This window comes from Portunus trituberculatus, chromosome 40 (genome assembly GCF_017591435.1).
Source record: "Portunus trituberculatus isolate SZX2019 chromosome 40, ASM1759143v1, whole genome shotgun sequence".
In the NCBI taxonomy this organism is placed as follows: domain Eukaryota; kingdom Metazoa; phylum Arthropoda; class Malacostraca; order Decapoda; family Portunidae; genus Portunus; species Portunus trituberculatus.
Genome location: NC_059294.1, coordinates 1145001 through 1169994, shown reverse-complemented (window position 1 = coordinate 1169994; position 24994 = coordinate 1145001).

Sequence of the window (24994 nt, the reverse complement as noted above, 5' to 3'; positions counted from 1 at the left end):
CATAAATTTCAACTGATCGATAAACTTAATGAGAAACTCTCGAAATATTTTTAAGCTTCATTTACCAGAATGTTCACAGTGTACGCAGGTAGAATGCTTTTATCTGATCAGTTAATGCATTTTGATCTAGAGTTTACGATAATGTTAAAGTAAAGCCGTGTTTTTCGATGGTAAATAGGATTTTTTTCGAATATATTGATACTAACCTCGTTCTTTACCTAACGCAGATGTCTGTAAACTGTATGTGTGTGTGTGTGTGTGTGTGTGTGTGTGTGTGTGTGTGTGTGTGTGTGTGTGTGTGTGTGTGTTAACATAGATAAAAAAAAAATACATTGTCAAACCTTGTAAAGATGTCTCCTCTGGCAACATCAACACATAAATAAATGTTAAGTAGGTATAGGACGCAACCGAAAAACGTAAATTCCTTATTCAATGAAAAGTTAGTCTCTCTTCAGACATCCTAACTTAACCTAAACAACAGAACCTCAAAAGCATGAGTTTGGACTTCTTGTCTTCTTATCCTATATAATCCTTTGGGAACTGCTAGTTAACCCCAAAGAATGAAAACAGCTTCCTTCTTCATGCTCAGTTCACGCAACAACCGCGCCCATCCCAGCCCATCCCCACCTGAGCACTGAACTCGCGCCCTTTTTTTCTGAGTAGCTCCTCCTTGCTGCTCAAACGTAAAGACTAATGCTTGTAGTGTGTTTCTGGTGCCATACACACACACACACACACACACACACACACACACACACACACACACACACACACACACACACACACACACACACACACACACACACACACACACACACACACACACACACACACACACACACACACACGATAAAATATAGCGCTTATAACTCAGGTTTAAAGCTCTTCACGGTATTACACAACACTAATGTCCTGCCACCCACACGGTGAACATCAGGATTTAGCGACAGTACTACCACCTCCATGTCCGGCGAGAGGAGACTCATTAAGATAGCACATGAAAGGCCCACTGATCTCACTCTCACCCCAAATGCCTCCACTCTCCCCGCCGCAGAAGGTCATCGCCGGACCATATTTGTGAGCGAGTCTGTGTCTACAGTCCAAATACGCTTTCATCAGATTTGTAGTGCACTGATTCATGATCCTTTGGCGAGTCATTTGTTTCGCAGTCTGTGTAGCAGTGTAGCAATGTTGGCCATAGTGATGTAATACCGCTAAAGCTGTTTTTATGACCTAATGTATAGTGTTCTAGCTTTATTAATGATCTAAGTGCATTTTAGTCGTAAATAAAAGTTTTGATTGGTATCTACTTCTTCATCAAAGTCTCCTCGCTCTTCGTTTAATGATAGGATGAGATCTTTTATTTTCATATTATCATGACTATAAATTTGTGTTTCTGCGGAGGATTATGTAGCAAGAACTAAAAAAAAAAATAGAATCTTCCTATTCTCATTCAACGATACGATACTCGTAAGTAAGTAACGTATAGTGTACTGTATCCCTACTTTGTACTTCAGCTCTTAATGTTGACAGCGGGACGTAATATAAAGACACATGACACTAGAGAGAAAAAAAATATATGAATCCATGTTGGTGTGCTTATATGTGATTTCATTTTTTTTTTCGGTGTTGCAGTATTCTTTAATTGTATATATGTTAGATATTTAGTCACTTCAGGTTTACACTTATCCTCACATTTGATGAGGAGAAACATGGTGTTAATTAAGAGTGACTCACAGAATAAGAAAAGAAGTTAAAGATTAAGTCAGCCAGTTTTATAAACTTTCTCGCCTTTTTATGAATTATTTCAATATATTTTCTGTTATCACCACAAAGTAAGCCAGTGTTACGCTGTACCCTCTCTTCATTGCGTTTTGCTTTAAAAAGATAATAAATCCATATAAAAAAATCATAATAGAAAGAGAGTATTTTTGGGTCTTTGTGTGCGTGCGTGCACACGTGTGTGTGTGTGTGTGTGTGTGTGTGTGTGTGTGTGTGTGTGTGTGTGGGCTTGCGTGCGTGCGTGGACGCGAGCGGGCCTGCGTTCCTTTGCCGTACATTAGCATGTTTATCTAATACCCAGAGTAACTGTACTGACACATTCATATGACAATGCCGAAATACAATGACCAACTATGAGTTAAGGATAAATGAATCACTGCATCCACTCAATAGTGTAAGAAAAATATAATTCTCAGAACAATAATGTGAAAATGACAGCTGTTTGAAGGAACTTTTGCCATGATACATTTAGTAATGAATCTCAAGAACAGTTCCCCTCACAAGCTTTTCAGGTTGTTTGGTAATCATCTGAGCGAATTCGATATAAAGAAAATAACTTTAACCATTGGAACGTATATTTTCGTAATTTCTTATTCAAAGATTAAAAAATTCATATTCGTCGTAAATTCCTGACATCAGTGCTTTGCAAAGAAATTTATCAATGCAGAGAACTCTTCTTATGGATATCATTGACTTTCTCTTATCTTTAGTGAATAGGAAGACAATTGGTTTGATGATCATTTACCCTTTCCTGGGTGGCCTTCCTCATCAAACACTAAGTGGAGGGGTTTCACTTACAATACTGAATTCAGAAGCAGCTTGTGAACATGTAATGATATATGATTGGACAATTTTCAAGGTAAAAAAATGCATGCGAAGAAGCAATATTGTCATTACATACTTCATTTTCACCCGATGAGGACAGAATATTTGAGGTTTAAGATCTTGATTTGCACGGCTGGCGGGCTTCCTGGAGACTGCGCCAGGCAACATCCCACACTCTGCCTTTCCAGGTACTACTCTTATTAACCAATTTATAACATGAACAGCAACCTGCTTATAACTGCAGTGTGTGTGTGTGTGTGTGTGTGTGTGTGTGTGTGTGTGTGTGTGTGTGTGTGTGTGTGTGTGTGTGCGTGCGTGCGTGTGCGCGTAATTCACCACCACTGTCGTCTGCTTGTCACCTAGCCAGCCTTCCCCATTACGGAGCGAGCTCAGAGCTCATAGACCAATCTTTAGATAGGACTGAGACCACAACACACACTCCACACACGGGAAAGCGAGGCCACAACACTTCGAGTTACATCCCGTACGTATTTACTGCTAGGTGAACAGGGGCCACACATTAAGAGGCTTGCTATTTGCCTCGCCGCTTCCCGGGACTCGAACCTGGGTCCTCTTGATTGCGAGTCGAGCGTGCTAACCACTACACTACGCGGTGTGTGTGTGTGTGTGTGTGTGTGTGTGTGTGTGTGTGTGTGTGTGTGTGTGTGTGTGTGTGTGTCTGTCTGTCTGTCTGTCTGTCTGTCTGTCTGTCTATTTGTCTGTCTGTTTGTCTGTCTGTTACTGTGTATGTTTACTTGCAATTCATTTATTTGTATAACGCACTGTAGAAGAATGACTATAGAATACCATATTTATTCTTACTTCACCACACCTGGCTACAACGAAGTCTTCATGGAACAGATCTGTATGTGCCTACGTAAAACACTGATCAACAAGTGCATGCATAACCTCTAAAATTAGAAACATACTGTAACATAATTTCAATGCATGGAACCCAACAACATCGAGTTGAAATGAAATATACAGAGCGAACATGGGAGGTGGTGGTGGTGGGAACAAGTGCATATGATACTCACATAAGTAAACTGGGCATAGTAAAGGCTACGTAGCCGACCGCATTTGGTATAAGCTTGGATGTTGAGGGTTGAAAAGCGCCCATTTCTATTTCATTTATAGTTTACGATACGCAGCGTGAATTCAAGTTGAGAAATCTCGCCTTTTCCACCCTCACATGTGACGGTGTCGTAATGTAGAGCGAGTCCTCTTTACCCAGTCCCTGCATCGATGGCGTTCCCTTAGTGGCGTGAAGGAATATATCTGTGAAAAGTCAGGGTTGCAATTTCACTGTGACGAAATTGTATTAGGAAGAGGGACCATGTCTTACTTTGAGTTCTCTCTCTCTCTCTCTCTCTCTCTCTCTCTCTCTCTCTCTCTCTCTCTCTCTCTCTCTCTCTCTCTCTCTCTCTCTCTCTCTCTCTCTCTCTCTCTCCTGAAAATTGTACTTGAGCATACTACCTTTTTCTGTCCACTTCATCTCAATAAACATTTTCGCCGGTCTTTGGGTGAGCGTTGTATTTCGTGCTTTATATTTTTCGTATAACTGAAAATAAAATAATGTTCAAAATTATTATTTATTGGCACACTTGAAAATTCAAATCATTTACATGATTTTCCTATCAAACAAGAAAGGAGAAAACACTAAACATATTGTTAAACTGATTATGTGTTTTTTTTTTATCTCTTTCTATAATGACAATACCTGTTTAAAATGACATCAGCAACAATGGAAGAAAATGCACAACTAATATACCATTATTTCAATTTTTTTATTATTGAATATTTAAGTAATTTATTACAGAAAATTTAGTTTAGATATTTTAGCCTAAGAGGAATTTATTTTGCTTGCATCTAAATTTCTAACAGTATAGTTATATGTTTCTTCTCTTTATCGGAAAGAAAATCAACAATAGCTATGCGTAATCATATAATACCTTAAACAACCAAGCAATGTTGGCAAATAATGTTAACTAAAGTAGAGTTTTGCATTATTCCTTTGTGTTGCAGTGGTCTTGTCAACATCCCACAAAATAAAACTCCCCCATCGCTCTAAGTCTTGCTGGAATACAAGATACCAAATTAACAGGTAATAACACCACAGACATGTACCCCTGTATCTCGGGTATAACTCATAAGGGATAAACAGCGTAAATTCCTATTTTTTTCACCTTGCATACCCTGACAGGTTTCTTCTGTCGAGATTCGCCGCCCTCGTGTATCTAAGCTAACGACAGAAAACTCGCCTCTAGGTAGCGTATGTAGACAACCCGGGTTAAAATGTGGCCCAGGCGACTCCATTTTCCAAAATCAAGCAGGTTCTTCTCATAATCATTGGTACTTCGTCAAAAACCTGCTCAAATTGTTTTCCATTATTTTCTGAGTTATTGTGCCCAAGATGTGTTTATATATATATATATATATATATATATATATATATATATATATATATATATATATATATATATATATATATATATATATATATAAAAGTAAGTGCGGTGATCATTGTTTTTGTCTTTGTCTTTGAAATAGCGTGTTTGCATGGCATCAGAAACTCCCGTGGTTGGGAAGGATGACAAAACGACACGCCATTCAACTCCGCTCAGAAAACCAGTTTTAGAATGCCAAGGAAAAAATCAGCAGTTTAGCGTGTCTTTTTATTTTACATGTCAAAAAAGAATAGAGCAATTAAATTAATCTGATGGCTCTGGTGATACATATTAAACCTATTTGCAGAATTCCCTGTCACCACAATGTCTCAATTTGTTGAAAACTTATGAAAGTAAGAGAAGACTATATGAACTGAAAGAAGGAAGACTTTGTTCAGCCGGCTTTTCATGCACATTTCTTGCATTTTTTTACAGTTCTTTTTTCTTTCTTCCTTTGACCTCTTTGCCCTATTACATCCCTTGCCCTCTATCTTCCATTTTCGTCTTTCAAAACACACATTTGATTATTTGGGTTTTATTTTTTCTCTAGTGTGTTTTACTGTTATAAGTATTTGGCATTTCGTTTCTCTCTCTCTCTCTCTCTCTCTCTCTCTCTCTCTCTCTCTCTCTCTCTCTCTCTCTCTCTCTCTCTCTCTCTCTCTCTCTCTCTCTCTCTCTCTCTCTCTCTCTCCAATACGTGAGCGTGTGTTGAAACAAGTGAGACAGGAACTCCGAATCATTATTGTTTTTATAACTCCCTATTAAGTAAGATCGCGAATTTTTTTCTCCAGACTTTTTAACTCTTTTACCTGCTAATTTTAAATGATAGAGTAATGATGATATCAGAATATTTTCATATAATTGCGCACATTTCACAGTCGCATTTTTATGGGAGAGCTTGTTTTATGCCAGTTTTATTGCAATGTAGTATTTATCTTTCCTTTTTTTTTTTCACTATTATCTGTTTCGTCCCGATCTCCAGAAACAGGTTAGCGAAGGCATGAGTAAAAAGGCAATTAATCTTTTACTTTTACCTGCTGAGTTACGAGTCGGCGACGTGTGAGGAGATGGTGGTGTATCTGGTTTAGTAGCACCTGGGTGTCTCATGGAGCAAGTTAATGTGCGGCATTATCTATTGAGTGTCGCATTCTTTGTAACAGAGGAGCGTTGTTGCATCATCGAACAAAGGCCATCTAAGATACCTTATCGTTCCCTAAAGATTACTTTCGTCCTCTCCTTGCAAGTTATCTGAGTCACTTTCTAGCCCCAGTACTGATAAGAAAATTGGTTCACGCTGAATAAATTGGTTCACTTGTTTCTTGCTTTTTTGGGGAAGAGAAACACAAAAGGTCTTGAGATAAAGGATTAAAAAAGTCAAAGGTACGTGGTTGTATTTTCCCGATCCAATGAGTCCGACATCGTGACTTTCTTTTCTTGGATTTTTTTTTTTTTTCCGAATCTCACAACGGAGGAATTTCAGACAGAAAGGATCCTGGTAAACTAAGGGAAGAGAAGGAGGAAGTCAAGGAAAAAAAGAACAGCAAACAAAAAAGGAAGAGAGATAGTAAAAACTGTCCTGCGCTTATTTTTGTTTGTGACTGCGGAAGAAAAAAAGTGCATCGTAAGTTACGGATGGACATGAGTCAGCTGGTTGAAGACAGTGTTAAGTTCGTGCCCCGAAACTTTTTCCCTCCTTATCTTATATCGTGAATTTGGAGAAGCAAATTATGTTTACCTTTACCCTCTTCTTTGATCCCTTCCATCAAAGTCTAGCGTTGAGATCAATATGGAAATCCTCGCACTGTTCCCTTTCATTAGTCGCAGCCAGCTTCCCTTAGCTTGTCATTTTCCCAGGAGAGGCTCGGATCGCCGGGTTTGGGGGCAGGTTGTGATATGCTCCTAACGCCGGAAAAGGAGGCTAAATTATGCGATAGGAGACAGACGAACCTTATTTAGCTTTGCGTTTGATCGCGGGACGGCAGTGGGTGTCGGAGAGTGTGACGGTGTATTGTCTTCAACCACAATAAATGACGCCTTGACTACTGACGCGAGTGAGAAGAGAGGGAACCAGGTGGCGGAGAGTTGATAGGGACGGCAAAGTGGAGGGTAAAGTATAGAGGTATCGCTGATGGGAAGAAAGGGAAGGTTAGACAACAAAGGGTAGAGAAAAGACAGCAGAAGGATAATTGAGTCAGTTCTGAGGGTCAAAAAAAGTGAAACTGAGAGAGGAATGCTAACAAGTGACTGAAAAGGAGGTGAAAATAGACAGTGTTGTTGCTCAAAAGGAGAAAAGGTAATCAGATGAAGGATAAATTGGACGATAGATTTATAAGGAGAAAAAAAGCTGAGATAGTTGGAAATAAAAGAAAAAAATAGATGGGAGAAATAGAGACGGATCATGAGAGGAGGAAAAATAGACGTTTCACTCAAGATTGAAGATAATCGGTGGGCTAACTCAATACGTGTCGAGGTGATAGTCTTTGGTAAATGAAGGTATGAGTATGAAGCCCCTTTACCCTTCCCATCAACTCCTCCTCCTCCTCCTCCTCTTCCTCCTCCCCCTGAAGAGCTCGGCAACCACTACCATCAGCCTCACCACTAGTCTTGCCCTGGTGCCTCCGCGGGGCTGAAACCATCGCCTTGTGGTGACTCGTATAACACCCTTAATGAAATCGTTAGTATAGGGTAGGCAATATTCCGCCCCCAACGCAGGTGCTCCGCCAATGAGCCACGACACTGTGCTCGTACCTTCGGCGTGATATTGGCATTTTTGGCGGGGTGTATACTTAACCTCATTGCCAGCTTGCCGAGTTCCATCACCCACCTGCCAACGTATTAAGTGGTAACGGACAATTATGTATGCATGTAGACGGGCTGCTCGCCAAATTTATCCCTCGAGATGGTAGGAATTACTCGTCAGCGTCAGATAATTCAAAGATACCAGCAGATGGAGAACCCTAGAATGAATTTCAGGTTTTCTGGTTACCTAAGGCGTGGGCAGGACGGAGGACAGTGCGCAGGACGCGGCCGGCGGACCACAGGAACGAGCGGACATATTTCACACTTACCGCGGTCATTTATACACTAAGAGCCTCATTACGTGATAGCAAGGGAGAGGGGACTAGCTAGAGAGACGTGTTGGATTCAGTATTTATGTGCCACATTTGTACGTTTCTTGAGCATTCTAGTGAAGTCTCATTAAGAATGTAAACTGGCTTTAACTCGAAATCTTATGTGCGTGATTGAAGAAACTTTAATAGACATGACTTGAAAGTTATACGCTGTGAACTGTGCAAAATGTTAACTGAATATTTCGTCTGCACACACTCTTGATGATTGAAAAGACTTGATCGTCATTTCAAAATAGAAATGACTTTTTTTCAGCAAATCTTTATGAATTTATCATCATCTTTATATATAATGACAAAAGAAATAAAATTTTCGAGTCATTGAGACAAGTACGGTGGATGGACTTCAAGCAAAAGAGGCCAAGTGTTCCTCAAGGTTATTCTCCCTTCCTCTAAGACTTTCGCGTGCAAGTTAAGCAGTCCGATAGCATTGTGGGTCGTTAATGGTGGAAATCATTAACTTTGGAATGGACTTAGTAACCAGATTTTTAGTGCTGAGTCAGTGCGGAAGTTTAAAAGAAAATTAGACAGATGTATGGTTGGAGATGATTGGTGAAAATGAGTAGGTATATTTCATATAGAGACTGCCACGTGTGCAACGATGGCTTCTTGTAACTTTCCTTATTTTCTTATGTTCTTATGTTCTTAATGTAAAGAGACGAAGAAGGGATTGTGTGTGTGTGTGTGTGTGTGTGTGTGTGTGTGTGTGTGTGTGTGTGTGTGTGTGTGTGTGGAGTGGCTGTATAAGAGTAGCAGTGACGGAGTAGTCAGCCACTCACTTGGTCAGATAAATCGTTAAACTTTGCCCCCTCTCCCCACCAAGGTTACCTTGCTCTCCACTAAAGCCTCTACGCAGCGCCGCCGACCCGCTTTCTGGCCAGTAAACGTCGTCGCCACTCACATATATTCGTAATGAACAATGAATTAGCTCTAGATTTAATCGTGGAGGCCTTGTAGGAGAGCGGACAATATTAGGAAACACCAACCATTGTGAAGCTCAATTGGTAATGAATGCTCGCCAACCTGTGATTTATGTTCTGATAAGATTCCACAAACTAGAAAACAAGAAGAAAGTGGCGTTCCAGAAAACCACGATGAGAGGCTAAAATTGGAAGGGGGATTGTCTTTAGTCGATGAGAGAAATTGTAGGTTATGGCTTGGAGTCTAGAAAGTTTTAGCTCATACGTGCATATAAAATCATCAGCATTCTATATTATTAGTCTATTTAATTTCTCTGCAGGACGCATCACAACCCATAGTGGTGATGCATCTGCTTCAGGGCATTTTAGTCAGATGAATATAACATGATAGGATGCAAAGGCCAAACCCTACAAAATCATGTACGCAGATGATTTACATATGGGAGAAAAACACAAGCATAGTCCCTTTGAGGTTCCATGTGTAAATAATGCTGAAACACGTAACTATGGACCAGTTGGTCACTCTGTATCATATTCTACTTCATACATGCACCACAGAGTAATGGATAAAAATATTTAGTTTCGTTCTTCATATCCTACACAAAAAACACATAAAACGAAATTAATCACCAGATGACGCTCATGAGTAACAGGAGGGAAAGAAAAAAGCTAATTAATGCGCTGATTAATTGAAATATTAGGGTGATCACAGCAAGTTCTTATAACACACATACAGACACACACACACACACACACACACACACACACACACACACACACACACACACACACACACACACACACACACACACACACACACACACACACACACACAATAAGAAAATTAAAAAGATGGTGGAACATGGAGTAAGAGGAGGATTTGCCGCTGGGTGAGGAGTGCACGCTGCGGTTGGATTATGATACTACTAGAGGCGAGTTGCTGGGCACATCCTGTCCTGAGACCCGCCCTGACTCGAGGCACGCAAGCGCAACGGGAAAAATAACATATTCTAGTTGTATTATAATAACATATCTCTTCGCCAAATAAATGAGAGAAAATGTGCCGCTTTCACCGCTTCAAATGTCTATTCTTTCCTCAGTAGATATGTTTTTTTTTACTCATCCTCTTTTTCTTGTCCACCTGTCGTTCAGTGTGTTAATATGTCTGTATGCATGTTATTTGCCTCTTGGTGTATATACCTGTCTCTCTCTCTCTCTCTCTCTCTCTCTCTCTCTCTCTCTCTCTCTCTCTCTCTCTCTCTCTCTCTCTCTCTCTCTCTCTCTCTCTCTCTCTCTCTCTCTCTCTCTCTCTCTCTCTCTCTCTCTCTGTGTGTGTGTGTGTGTGTGTGTGTGTGTGTGTGTGTGTGTGTGTCTTTCTTTTCTTCCCTTTCCCTACACACACACACACACACACACACACACACACACACACACACACACACACACACACACACACACACACACACACACACACACACACACACACACACACACGGATGGCAGGCGGGGCAGGGTACAGGAGTAGCCCTCACTTCATGAAGCGTAGCAGTAATGGTCTGGTGGCCTAACAAGAGGAGGATGCGATGGGCCGTAATGAGGCGCTGGGAAAGATGGTGCGGCAGTATTTGCACCGCTGCTATAATGTTGCTTCATGAATGGCATAATAAACATATTCGGCGTATAATTCAGTCCGCGCGCCGCATGTTGCAGCGTGTGTGTGTGTGAGAGAGAGAGAGAGAGAGAGAGAGAGAGAGAGAGAGAGAGAGAGAGAGAGAGAGAGAGAGAGAGAGTGAGCGTTGGTGCTTTGTGCTGTGGTGTAGCAAGGTGAAAGAAGATGTGGGGTGAAGGTGTATTAGTATTAGTATAATAGAAGTAGTAGTAAGAATAATAGTAGTAATAGTAATAGTAGCAGCAGCAGCAGCAGCAGCAGCAGCAGCAGCAGCAGCAGCAGCAGTAGTAGTAGTAGAAGTAGTAGTAGTAGTAGTAGTAGTAGTAGAAATAGTAGTATTAGTAATACGAGTAGTAATAATGGTTATGGTGGTGGTGGTGGTTATGGTCGGATATTGTGGTGGTAGTTGATGTCATTAATAGTGGCGTTGTGGTTATTGTTGTTGGTGGTGATAGTGGTGGTGGTGATGATGGAAATAGTGGTGGTGTAGTCTTGTAGTCTGTGTGTGTGTGTGTGTGTGTGTGTGTAGAGAGAGAGAGAGAGAGAGAGAGAGACAGACAGACAGACAGACAGACAGACAGACAGACAGACAGACAGATAGATAAACAGTGAGACAGAGAGACAGATCATCCCTTTCAACCATTGTACTCAACATTTCACACGCACACAATAATAGCAAGCCCCTCAAACTATCCCTCTAAATCATTACTATTACCAGCATCCACAAACACTTGGCTAAACCACTTTAAAAAACACCCGCTTGTACCACTTGAACAATAAAACCCAGCTGTTGTTCACTTACTCCTCTATTCACACAAAGAAGCGAACACATCACATTTCCCGCACGTTGGGCTCCCTGCCGGTGAAGGTTGGGCGGGTCGTTCATTCATTGGTTATAATTAATTTTCATACACGCTACCCGAGGTCTGGGAGCCGCTTAATGAGGTGAGTCGAGAGATACACCTCAACGCGCGTGATGTGTGACTGTGGCGCTGACAACAAGACAGCTGCTCATGGGAGGCAGGGGGAGTTGAAGTAACATAGTAGGAGGAGACGAGTGGTAGTGGTTGTGTTTGTGGTGTTAGTGCAGGTGAGGCATTAGAGTAACGGTAAAGAAGTCGTCGTTGGGTACCTTACTTAATGTTTTCACCCATTAGACAAGATGAAATGTCAGATGTAGTTGCTTATGATTTGTTTGTCTTACTTCTTCAAGTCGAAAAGAAATTTATCGACTGATCGTTAATTGTTTATTGTTAATGTTGTTTAACGTTGAAAGTTTAGATATTGCACAGTGTTGTATAATCAGTTTAGTTTACCCTATGCACGTTTCTCAATTTCCGTGTGAGGTTGTGGGGGATAATGGAGAGAGAGAGAGAGAGAGAGAGAGAGAGAGAGAGAGAGAGAGCGAAGAGATTCAAGGATGGGACGCCGAAGATACCCATTGTTCTCGGTTTATTTACGACATAAACGGCCGACATATAATAACCGGATAATGCTTATGATATTATATTTGTGCTTCAGCCCCCACAGTAAGTCTTGGAGGCGAGCGATAAGCAGGTGGCCTCCTTTATATTCTCTACTGACCGGGAGCCAAGATGCGAAACAGATAACTCCTAAGAAATTACCGAAGGGAGTTTGATGGGCTGTATATTGGCGGTGACCGTGGAGACGAGATGCTTAGACCAAATTTCTATCATCAGGAGGTTATCCCGCGTGTCCGCGTGAATTGGGAGAGGTGTGATGGCTTCCGAAAGGCTAGCAGGGTGTTGGTGCCGCCGCGAATAGTGAGAGAAGAAAAGGATGATGCGGTGTGTGTGTGTGTGTGTGTGTGTGTGTGTGTGTGTGTGGTGTTTTGTAATGTTTATTTCTAGTTTAGGTGTCTCAGATGATTTTAAGATGTTTTTTTCCTTTCATTTATGTGTTGAAGTATTATTTTCCGCTGTTGACTCTTATTAAATTTAGTCTATGAGTGTATGTTTACTATGGTATTACACATTTCAGATACGTAAATCCTAAATATAGTTTGGAAGAGGGACGGATGCAATTAACAGAATAGTCGGTTTCTGTATCCTCAATAGTTCACCTTTCCCTCTACCTACTCTCTATACACCTCTTAGGTATAGCTTATGATGATAAAATGACATTTAGAAGTCACATAACTAACTTAATTCTTAAATTATCTAGAATTGTATCTCTTATATATTGTATAAAAAATTTGATGCCTAACTATGTACTCAAAATCTTCTATAATGACCATGTCTTGCCACATTTAATGTATTGTTCTCCCATCTGGTGCTCCACCTATCCTACGCATCTCTTACCTCTATTCAGATTACAGAAGAAAATCATACGTATTATAACAAATAGTGATTACTTTGAACACACACAACCTTTATTTAAGAATAATAGTATACTTAAACTTTTTGACATTAACAAATTACAAATTGCTATATATATGTACAAATTACAACACAATATTCACAATAGAACAAATACAACATTACAGTCTCACCACAACTACCCAACCCGTACTCGAGACAATCTCATTATACCAGCCCACAATTTAACAATTTATCAACATTCATTATCTTACCTGGGCCCTAAAATCTGGAATGCTGTACCTCATGAAATCAAAACTAAACAATCATTATACACCTTCAAAAAACACTACAAAAATCGCATTATATCACATTATTGAAATCATGTATTTATGTAAGTATTGTATTTTTTCTTTTTTGGTTATGTAAATTACATATGTGATCCTACAAGGAAAGGAAAGGTATGGCACAGCTTGCAGTTTATAATGGATTGGAATGAACTGATTTAGATAAGGGGATGGGGAGGGAATTACAACTTATCACCGAATTACTGCCCGAAAAGAATATTCTTTATATGGGCTGCCTTATATCATACTATAGAATATTATGTCATGTAATATAATAATGTAATTAATTAATAAGGTATAATAAAATGTTAAATGTTACCTACTGACTTGTATAAGCCATGACCCACCCAGACCTATGCAACCACCAGACACACACACACACACACACACACACACACACACACACACACACACACACACACACACACACACACACACACACACACACATCAGATCTGATATATATTCAAATACAAGCCAACTCAATCTAACATGTCTTATCCTGTTCTTTTCTATTCCTTTCAAGGTGGGTGAGTGCTCGAGGCGTTCAGGAGAGCTACCTGTCTTACTGCAACCGTGTGCTGTTCAATCGATTTTCATCCAACCATTGCTTTTCCTCCTGCTAAAGGTACGATGAGCCTGTTGTCGTAACTCCCTCCGTCTGACCTTGCGACACAGACGGGGTACTTAGTATGCAGACCACCCTCTCGTTCTCCCTCTCCCTCTCTTCTTAATGTCATAGGAGCCGCAGATCGATGCTGACCCCGGGGACGGCTTGTGTGTTGACAGGAAGAGTGGTAAGGGGAGGAAGCAAGGAGGGGATGGGAGGGATGTGAGGCTGCTTCGTGAGTGATGTGGACTAGTGCTTTGGTGGGCTGGAGAGGGGGTGTGAGAGGTGAATAAGTGCTGGTGTCTCCCAGGTTGGAAAGGCGGAGTAGTTGGGTGGTGTGGTGGGGTTGGGGAGTGAAGAAGTGGGAGTGGTAGTGGTGGTCGGTGGGAGGGCGGCGGTGTGTGGACCGGATCAATGTGTTTTTGCTAGCTGGCTTGCACGCTGTCTGCTTACATGATAGTTTGGCCATTAAAGAATCACCAGCTATGTTGAAGTCGTCCGTGTGTATTTAATTTTAATTCCTGATTACCGATAATGTATAAAAAATAGAAAAGCATCAGGAGTGAATTAGTTTCCGATAAATATTCCAAACATGCCCACCTCTGCTTTTACTGAATACGCTGCTTGTTCTGGCGAGGCGCGTGGGCCGTACCGATAACATGCAAGCTAACCCAACCTTGCCGCCAGAGGGTCGACATCCTGGTTTGAAGCTGTCAACTTTATCGACTAGAGCGCCAAATTGCCTGCAAGATGTACTCTGTTTGAGATTTCATTTGCAGTCTTCATCTTAAACTCCAGATATAAAAAATGTTAAAGTGAATTTCTGCATGAAAGCGTACGGAGGCACGTGGCTTATAATTCAAAGATTCTTCGTGGTGTGTGGTCGTCAGCTTCCCGCCCCCGCCCTCACTCGCTCCCTGCACCTGTCAGATATAATACACCTCCTTCTGCCAGCTCTGATTATTTGCAGCACTACCGACTAAAGTGCCTCGGTTGGAGTATTTATTTCACAACGCATGAGTTACTGTATGTCAACGATATGTGGTCTTGTCTTTGTTCTGTGTACGAGTATAGCGGTGCATGTAAGCTGTATGCTTGTAGGTATATGTATGTTTTGACGGATGGATTGACAGGTCAGCTAATAGATTTCACATAAAAAAAAGACTAGCAAATTCTCAGAAAAAAATGTAAAAATAATTGCAGCTAAACAGAAACAAGAAAATAAGACTGGGCAAGTTGATAGGTTAGTTCAGTTTCTAAGGAATCTGACTTCTCCTCTGCCTGAAAAGTGTAAGTAGAAGACAGGTGGTAAGACAAAAAAAGCAAGGTTCTAAAGTCTGTTGATAAAAGGCGTGGACTGAAGGTTCTTATTGACTCTTACGTCAAGAAAATGGCCGCAGAAGTAATGAAGCTGAGTAGAAAATCGTGTTTAGAGGAAAACGCCTTCATGTAGACAACTAATTCAACGTTACATGTATGTGTGGTGTGTGGTTCAATGGCAAAACAGCAAAACATCGGTGAAAGACATAGAGAAGATATGAAAGATACTGGAATAGTAAGACGAAAGATTTGTGTAGAGGTTAGGTTTTATCTCCAGTCTTGGCTTGTGTGTAATTAAAGCTTTCCTTCCGTCTCGATTACGAGAGAGGAGGAAAATCTTATAAATTTGAAGAAGCAATGACACGACCGATACAAAAAAGTCTAATTTCAAGGATGTTGACTGTAAAAAGTGAGAGACAGAGGAGAAAAAAAAGTAGATTATTGGGTGTGTGTCTGAGACAATTGGAAAACGAACACAGAATACTGTGGCAGCCATTCAAGCCATTGATACCAGCAATTGTGAGGTTTTGTTAGTGCAGGAAGATAACGACCAAAGCTTTTTTCATGCACTCACTCTCTTAATAAAAAGAAAATTTTTATGCCCAGTATATTCGGATAAATGTGTTTCGATTTCGGATTTAAAATTAGAATCATGAGAATATCAAGTAAGATATAGAAAACATAAATATTTGTGAAATGAGATACAAGTAATTTTGTACTCCAATGATATTGCAATACAGACTTTTCGTTGAACAGTCCAATACGAATTCTGTTATGAATAAATACACTCTTGAGTCATGATTGCCACTAAATTAGCAATTATATGAAATACAATGAATATGTTTGTCATTATTTTACATTCCAAAGATTTTACCTTCATACAATATATTTTAGCATAAACGTGGAGTCTAAAGTCTAGAAAAGCTTTATTCAAGTCGTAGCTTTCATCCTCCCTAGGCAGCTCCCTGCGTGGTGGATGACGGCAATGTCTCTATAACTCTAAATATCTTATAATATTTTGGACAACACTACTAGTCTTTGGAGATGTTGCTGAATAGGGATTGGTGAAAATTGTTCTTCATAACGCTTCTTGCGCTCCACAAAAAAATATTTATATAGAATTTATATTCATAAGTTTGCAGGAAAGGACTTCTCTGCTTTTTTTTTTATGTAAGAGGGGAAACTGGCTAAGGAAAAAAAGGAAAAAAAAAAGCCCACTTCATTCCCAGTCCCCTTGTAAGTCAAAGACTATGCCGAAGGAAAGGGAAAAATATCTTGAAACCTGCCTCTTAAAAGAAGTCAAGTCATAGAAAGATGGAAATAAAGAAACAGGCAGGGAGTTCCAGAGTTTACCAAAGAAAGGTATGAATGATTAAGAGCTCTGGTTAACTGTTGCATCAGAGTTGGACAGAATACGGGTGAGAAGAAGAAAAATAAAGCCTTGTGCAGCGAGGCCTCAAAAGGAGGTTAGGCATGCAGTTAGGAAGATCAGCAAAGCAGTTAGCATGAAAATAGCAGTAGAAGATAGCAAGAGATGCAACATGCAGTGAGAAAGGGGGATGAAGACAGTCAGTCAGAGGAGAGGAGTTGATGAGAAGAAAAGCTTTTGATTCCACCTTATCTAATAAAACTGTGTTAGTGGAACCCCCGCCCCCAAACATGCGAAGAGTACTCCATACTAGGACGGATAAGGCCCTTTTAGAGTTAGCAGTTGGAGTGGCGAGAAAGACTGGTGAAGACGCCTCAAAACGCCTAACTTTTAGAAGCAAGAGAGGAGATGTGAAGTTTCCAGTTGAGTAAAGGACAGACCGAGGATATTCAGTGTAGAAGAGGGGGACAGTTGAGTTTCATTTAAATGAGGGGATAGTTGTCTGGAAGGTTGTGTCGAGTTGATAGATGTAGGAATTGAGTTTTTGAGGCATTGAACACTACTAAGTTTTCTTTGCCCAAATCAGAAGTCTTAGAAGGATCAAAAGTCAAGCATTCTGAGGCTTCCTTGCTTGATCTGTTGACTTCCTGAAAGGTTAATCGTTTCTGAAAAGACGTGGAAAGGTGTAGGGTGGTATCATTAGCATAGGAGTGGATAGGGCAAGAAGTTTGGTTAAGAAGATCATTAATGAATAATAGAAAGAAAGTGGGTAAGAGGACAAAACCCTGAGGAACACCACTGTTAATAGATTTAGGAAAATAGTGGCTGCACTAGAACTGTCGGAAAGGAAACTTGAGATAAAGTTTCAAAGAAAAGGATAGAAACCGTAGGAGGGCAGTTTGGAAATCAAAGCTTTATGCCAGACTCTATTAAAAGCTTTTGATATGTTCACATCACTCACACCCGACACACACACACACACACACACACACACACACACACACACACACACACACACACACACACACACACACACACACACACACACACACACACATCATGACCCTCTTGATGCAGTTCTCACAATATTCCCTCATAAACTCTCCTGATGCACGGTACACAACCCATGCTTGAACCCCCCTCTCTCTCTCTCTCTCTCTCTCTCTCTCTCTCTCTCTCTCTCTCTCTCTCTCTCTCTCTCTCTCTCTCTCTCTCTCTCTCTCTCTCTCTCTCTCTCTCTCTCTCTCTCTCTCTCTCTCTCATACTTTGCTGACCTCCACACACACGCACACGACCACGCCCTATGTACGTACAGCCACACCACCGTCCCTCTGAGCGGAAGGGCTTTTGTCTCAGTGCTACGGGGAGTTGTAATGAGAATTATCATAAATGATGACGCTGCTTCTTCGCCGGAATATTCATGAAGGGGACTACACGCTCGCTGCCGCTCTATATAATACCATGACGTTTGTATCACGGGCGACGTCGCTACGAGCACCTGTTTACCCGACCTCATTTGCATTTATTAGTCTGTAAAATGTTGTCTCTCTCAATTAGCTTTCACGGCCAGCGGTCTTTGCGAGCCTCCATCAGCTGGTAAGTGGATTCAGTGCACCCTTGCATGCAGAGCAACGAAGGTATTTACATGAAGAAAGTGTATAAATGTATTAAAGACACCTATTCCTGCGTCGTTTGTTTTATGTATATGCATGGATTACTATCTTGCATTAAATATTATTAGTGTTAGAATTTACTCCACTTATTCGTAACATCTCAGTATTTCTAAATGTGTTTGTCCGGTAATTTGATCCCTTTACAGGTAAGAGTACCCGTCACAAAGCATAAACTCTTGGAGCGATATTATAACACTTGTTTGTACTACTTGGAGAGCCTAACTCCTTTCTTGGATTTTTATCTCTTTATTTCTTCAATGGTAAAGTATTCCTAGTACTACGATCTCTTTATTTACCTTCATCTTCTTTTCTCGCTCTCATTCTTGTTCTCCCCTTTCTAATTTTCGTTGTTGTTTCTATTCTTTTCGTCTTTTCCTCCTATTTCTTTATTTTTCTCGTTTTCACATTTTTTTGCTCGTTTCTCATTTTTTACTCCTCCTCCGTCTTTCTTATCTTTCACTTTCTACATTTTGTTCTTGTTATTCCTGTTCTTCTTGTTTTTTGTTCTTCTATTCTTCGTCTTCTTATTCTTGTTCTTCTTGTTATTCCTGTTCTTATTAATCGTGTTTTTCTTTTTCTCTTTTTTATTCTTATTCTTCTCGTTCTTCTTGCTCTTGTTCTTCTTTCTTCCTCTTCTCCCCCCTCCTCCTCCTCCTCCTCCTTCTTCTCCTTTTTCTTCTTCTTCTTCTTCTTCTTCTTCTTCTTCTTCTTCTTCTTCTTCTTCTTCTTCTTCTTCTTCTTCTTCTTCTTCTTCTTCTTCTTCTTCTTCTTCTTCTTCTCGTTGTCGTCGTCGTCGTCGTCATTGTTGTTGTCGTCGTCTACTTCTTTTTCTTGTTCTTTATTTTTTTTTCTGCTTCTCTTTCTCCTCCTCCTCATTCTCATCTTCATCTTTCTCTTCTCTCTCCCTGTCCCTCCTATATCTCGTTCTCCTCTGCATTCTTCTTCCTTCCCCTCTTGTCTGTTTTTTTTTTTTTTTTTTTTTTTTTTTTTTTGTCGTTTTCCACGCTCCCATATGTGAATAAAAGGAAAAGTTTCCGGAGAGTAAATCACACAATAGGAACGCACATTTTCTCTCCCCTTCACTACTCTATTATTCATCAGTGAAGCTCTGGGCCCGGCTATGATAGTAGCGGGCAGGGGGAGAGAGAGAGAGAAATAAACAGAGGGTACAAGCGATAGACGATACCTAATTACGGGTGTTAATGCCCCACACCAATTACTTAACAATTTTCAGCCAGTTGCTTATGGTAAGGTAGCATCAAGGGACCCCTGAGCAGGCTGGAGGCGCCCACCGACCTACCCTTCGGTCCTCCCTTCCCCCAAATACGGCAGGTGATTGGAAGCTTTGAAAGTTTATTGTTGGTCGAGTGCCTCTGCTTTGAGGTCAGACAAGCTTATTTCATTAACAAATGCCTTTTAAAATTGTTTTTACAGGAGTTTATTTGTATAAGAGTAGCTTCCTACACCCAATGAATGACCGTAAGACCTCACCAACACAGGGACTGGATCGCTGCGGCCAAGCCACGTCTGGACACTGGTCTTGCCAAGGCTTCGTCAGTCCAGATGTGGCCCAAAGTACCACCTTGCCAGTGTAATTCCCTTCCCGGTCGAGTTACTCACGCGTGCTCGCTGAAACTGACAAAATCAACTGTGCATTTTTTCCTGTAGGTTTAGAGGCGAGATTTTTACATAATAAATTTCATAGATTGGCGGTGTCTCGTGTGCACATAATTAGTAACTTCAGGTTTGGCCTGTTGAATATTACGTTTGGCTTAGCCGCCACACTTGATCCGCATCCGGGGAGAGAGAGTGTGCGGGTTTAATCGTCCTTGTTATCATTATCATTACTATCATTATTATTATCAACTTCCTTATCAAGTGAGTCATTATCGTACATCTGACTATTCTCACCTATGATAATCAGATTCATTTTCATAATTATCCTCATGCTTCATCACAGCGTTGGTCGCCGAGACACCCACCAACACCTGCTGCCCACTGCCGGCTATCACTCACCACTCGCTCCGCGGCGACATAATACACCTGTTCTTTGGTTTCCCTCGGCTGCATGTTAATAAACTCCTCGCTGATATCTCCCTCCACTTAGTCCCTTCGTGCGATCCCTCCGGCTCAAGTTCCACTGGGAAGACTCCTTCACGCTGCAGCTTTTCCGTTTCGTACCCAAGACATTCATATGCTGGGGAGTGCGGCGGGTAGCGAGGGTGCCCGTCTACCATCACCTTCCTGCCGGTTTTTACGTGGCTGGTGATGGTGGGGAGACGCGTTACCTGCCGGTGATTTCGCGAGTTGAAGGGCCTTGAAGTGCTGCATTCGGAGAAGTAACGGATTTAAATGTTCCTTTAATAGAATCTGATCTACATGTATCTACTATTTCTCGGCGGTACACGAGCGCCGGTAGATTATTAAGTCTACTTGATACGTGGCGCAAGGGAGTTTGATCCTTTATGCGCCTTCCTTACACTCTCGAATTAGGATTGATCTTGCACAATTCGGATAACGAACCTGCTCTTTTTCTCAGGGCACGAGACATGTAAATTAAATTGGTAATGGTGCTGAACCTAATTTCTATCTGGTTCAAGTGATATTAGAACCTACGTACAAGATACTAATACAAGGGAACAAAACACGTTCATCTTAATCTACTCTTGCTTATTCCTGATATAAAATATCTCTCATTGAACACCTCACCTCTTGAAAAAATGTTCATAAGATAACTCGACTAAAAATCAAAAGACGGATCGAAATAAAACCCATGAATGAAGATCTATATGTACTATTAAAGACACCAGGATCCTGAGCCACAGTGAGACAATTAAATCATATATAACTCTCTCAGAGCCTCCTTTGTAATCAGCTTCTCTTGCTTATGATTACACCGACAGAAGAGAAGCCTTAGTTTGCTGAGAAGAAAATGTTTTATACTCCGTTGTATATTCGCCTCTTAAAGAAATATGTGCATTATGTAGCCAGCTTTCCTTAAGATTGTTAGGGGGATTTCTGTTGCCGTGTGTGATGTTTCTTCATTGTTTTTCCTGCAACACGTCTCAAGGCATTTAGCTGAGCAGAGGTAGGGAGAGGAACAGGGTACATATATTATTAAAAAGAAGAAAAAAAAAACATTACTGTCATTATCTTCCTTTCTAAAGACACACACACACACACACACACACACACACACACACACACACACACACACACACACACACACACACACACACACACACACACACACACACACACACACACACATATACACACACACAGTGGTAGCTCAGTGGTTAGAGCGCTGGCTTCACAAGCCAGAGGACCGGGGTTCGATTCCCCGGCCGGGTGGAGATATTTGGGTGTGTCTCCTTTCACGTGTAGCCCCTGTTCACCTAGCAGTGAGTAGGTACGGGATGTAAATCGAGGAGTTGTGACCTTGTTGTCCCGGTGTGTGGTGTGTGCCTGGTCTCAGGCCTATCCGAAGATCGGAAATAATGAGCTCTGAGCTCGTTCCGTAGGGTAACGTCTGGCTGTCTCGTCAGAGACTGCAGCAGATCAAACAGTGAAACACACACATTCAGTAGAAGTGGATGGAGTTACTGATTGTATTGACAGTGTTTGAATGATTGCTTATTTCATCATTGGTTTGTTAAGTAAGAATCAAAATATTATTGTGAGAACCACGTTTTACTCGCCGTCCGAATAATGGAAGGGTGTGCTAAGCGAATTTTCTGATCATTCTTTATTCTTATTCTAATTCAGATTAGTTTATTCTTCCTCTCTCGTAACCCTTTCACTAGTAGACATTTTTCGGCGATCACTTATAAATTTCACATACTTAATTTCATATTCAGAAAAAAAATAATATTTGTCTATTTCTTTTTTTTTTTCGTTTTATGTACTGTACAAGTAAACTTAATACACAGTCCATGGAATATTTTGAAAGAATGAATTTGTCAGCAAAATGGTCAATTAAACAATATTAATCATAAAACAAAATCTCGAAAACCTTCATTGTCATATTTATTATTTTTTTTTATCATTGTTGTTGTAGTTACCACCTCCGCCAGCACAGTCACCACCATTGCTACCCTCACCACTACCACCAATCATTACAATTGCCCCTGCCACCATCATCACCACCTCCTTCAACTATATAGCCACCGTCACTATCAGTAATTTGAGCACCACTAGCAAAATCACCACCATTATCACCACCGTTGCTTACACCACCACCACCACTTCCACTGCCACAACTACCCATCGCCAACACCGCCGATACCATCACTACACGAAGCATAGGCAGCTGCAGGAGTAACACCAACAGCAAAAACAGCAACACCACAACTCGCAATAATAATATCACAAGAAGATTAGTATAAATAAGCTTTAAATACACACACACACACACACACACACACACACACACACACACACACACACACACACACACACACACACACACACACTAGGCTTGGATCCAAGTATACATGTAGTACTCAAACTCGTACTTAAGTGCACAATATCATGTAAAGTATTTGTACTCGCACTTGTACATGGGTTTAAAAATTCCATACTACTTATACTTATACTGGTACTCGAACTTCAAATACTCGACAGTTTCATGATTACATTCGAGTACTGTCGAGTACAGTAACAACAAGAGGTGTGGTGTGGTGCCTGACGTTGGCCATCAGTGAAGATGACGTGAGATGAGAATGACAAGGATGTGTCCTTGGTGAAGCTAGATGAGCTAGGTTGGTGAATTCCTATATATAAGGTGAGTAAAATCAGGTGAAGTGCAGCCATCGCCCCTTTTACTACTGCTATTAACCTGTTAGCACCTTAGTGTCACTGCAAAGCGGCTGTCAAATGCTGCTTGGTCTGTCAGGCTGGTTCACTGATAGGCGCTCAGCTACCTATGTCCGTTAAGCGAAACTCACTCCAAAATACCCGCGCATAAAAGCCAACATTAAGTGCAAATATGGAATCAGTTTAGCCTTTGTGGTTAGTCCTACCTTGATGGAGGGATGGGGAGGTGAAAATTATGGCCAGAGGTCAGGTCACAATATAAGTGTACGGTACACACTCATGCTCTTTGCAACAACAGAGTTTAGTATACGATAACGGCTACAAGATGAAATGAAGAGCTCTTGATATTTCTAATAAGTAATAAAAATATATAGTCTCTTATTCAGAATATAAAGCATAAGAATAATAGGTTAATACGTACAGTATAGTAAGTTGCGGCAATGACGGATATGAAAACTGTAATTTTTAATACAAGTACACACACATTATCTGATATTTGAGAACTTAATTATCAATATTGGACATTGGTTCAGGAAATCTCATCAAAATTAGATATGTAAGTACAATGCGCTCACACACACACACACACACACACACACACACACACACACACACACACACACACACACACACACACACACACACACACACACACACACACACACACACACACACACACACACACACACACACACACACACACACACACACACACATCTCTTCTGACTGACTGTCTTCAGCCTCTTTTTCAACGCCAGAATATTCCATCTCTTGCTCTTTTCTAGTACCGCTATTTTCATGCAAACTGCTCTCCCCTCCTGCTGCGGCCTCGCTGCACAAGGCTTTCTCCTTCCTCTCACCTCTGTTCTGTTCAACTCTCTAATACAGGAATTAATCTGTTCCCTCAATCATTTATACCTTTCTCTGGTAACCCTTGGAACTCCCTTCCTGTTTCTGTATTTCCAACTTCCTATAACTTGACTTCATTTAAGAGGGTGGTTTCAAGACATTTATCCCTTTCTTTTGGCTTACTTTTTTCGGACCTGATAGGTGACTGACAACTAAGTGGGCATTTTTTTTTTTTTTTTGTTGCTCCTGATTATTTTTTCTCTTACATAAAACTCTCTCTCTCTCTCTCTCTCTCTCTCTCTCTCTCTCTCTCTCTCTCTCTCTCTCTCTCTCTCTCTCTCTCTCTCTCCGGCTGAAATGTTAACACAGCGCACCTGCAACTCTCACCCGTGCCTAGTTTGCCGTAATGAGGAGGTTGTGTCGTAGAATGGCGCATCTCATTTGAAGACCGCGTTGCCCCGACACCTGCACGTCGCTGACAAGTCAATCGTGTGCAGTCTATACACAATTATGATTAGTATCAGCGGCCCGGCCATGTAACCTTCTGAAAATGATCACAGGTACTTGCATGCTACGGCGAATTTTCAAGGTGGAAATATTTGGGTAGGAAATTGGTGCCCTATCCTTACGCGGGGATGATGGGCGGCGCAGACGAGTGTTAGTTCCGTATTTATAGCAAATCCTTGGCGTACAATTTGCATCTCCTCCTAACTCATGTTTTTTTTACCTTTAACAAACAAAGATTCTACAGGTTCTTATAAACTTTGCGCCGGAGAATGTGAAAGCTTGCCAGTCAAGGTGAACGGAATTTGTCAGCTGTACCAAGCACCGCGGCAAATAATAAATCGATAGCAAGGAGGAAGAGGAGGAGGAGGAGGTGGAGGAGAGTTGGGGAAGGGGAGGAACACGCAGCTCTGAC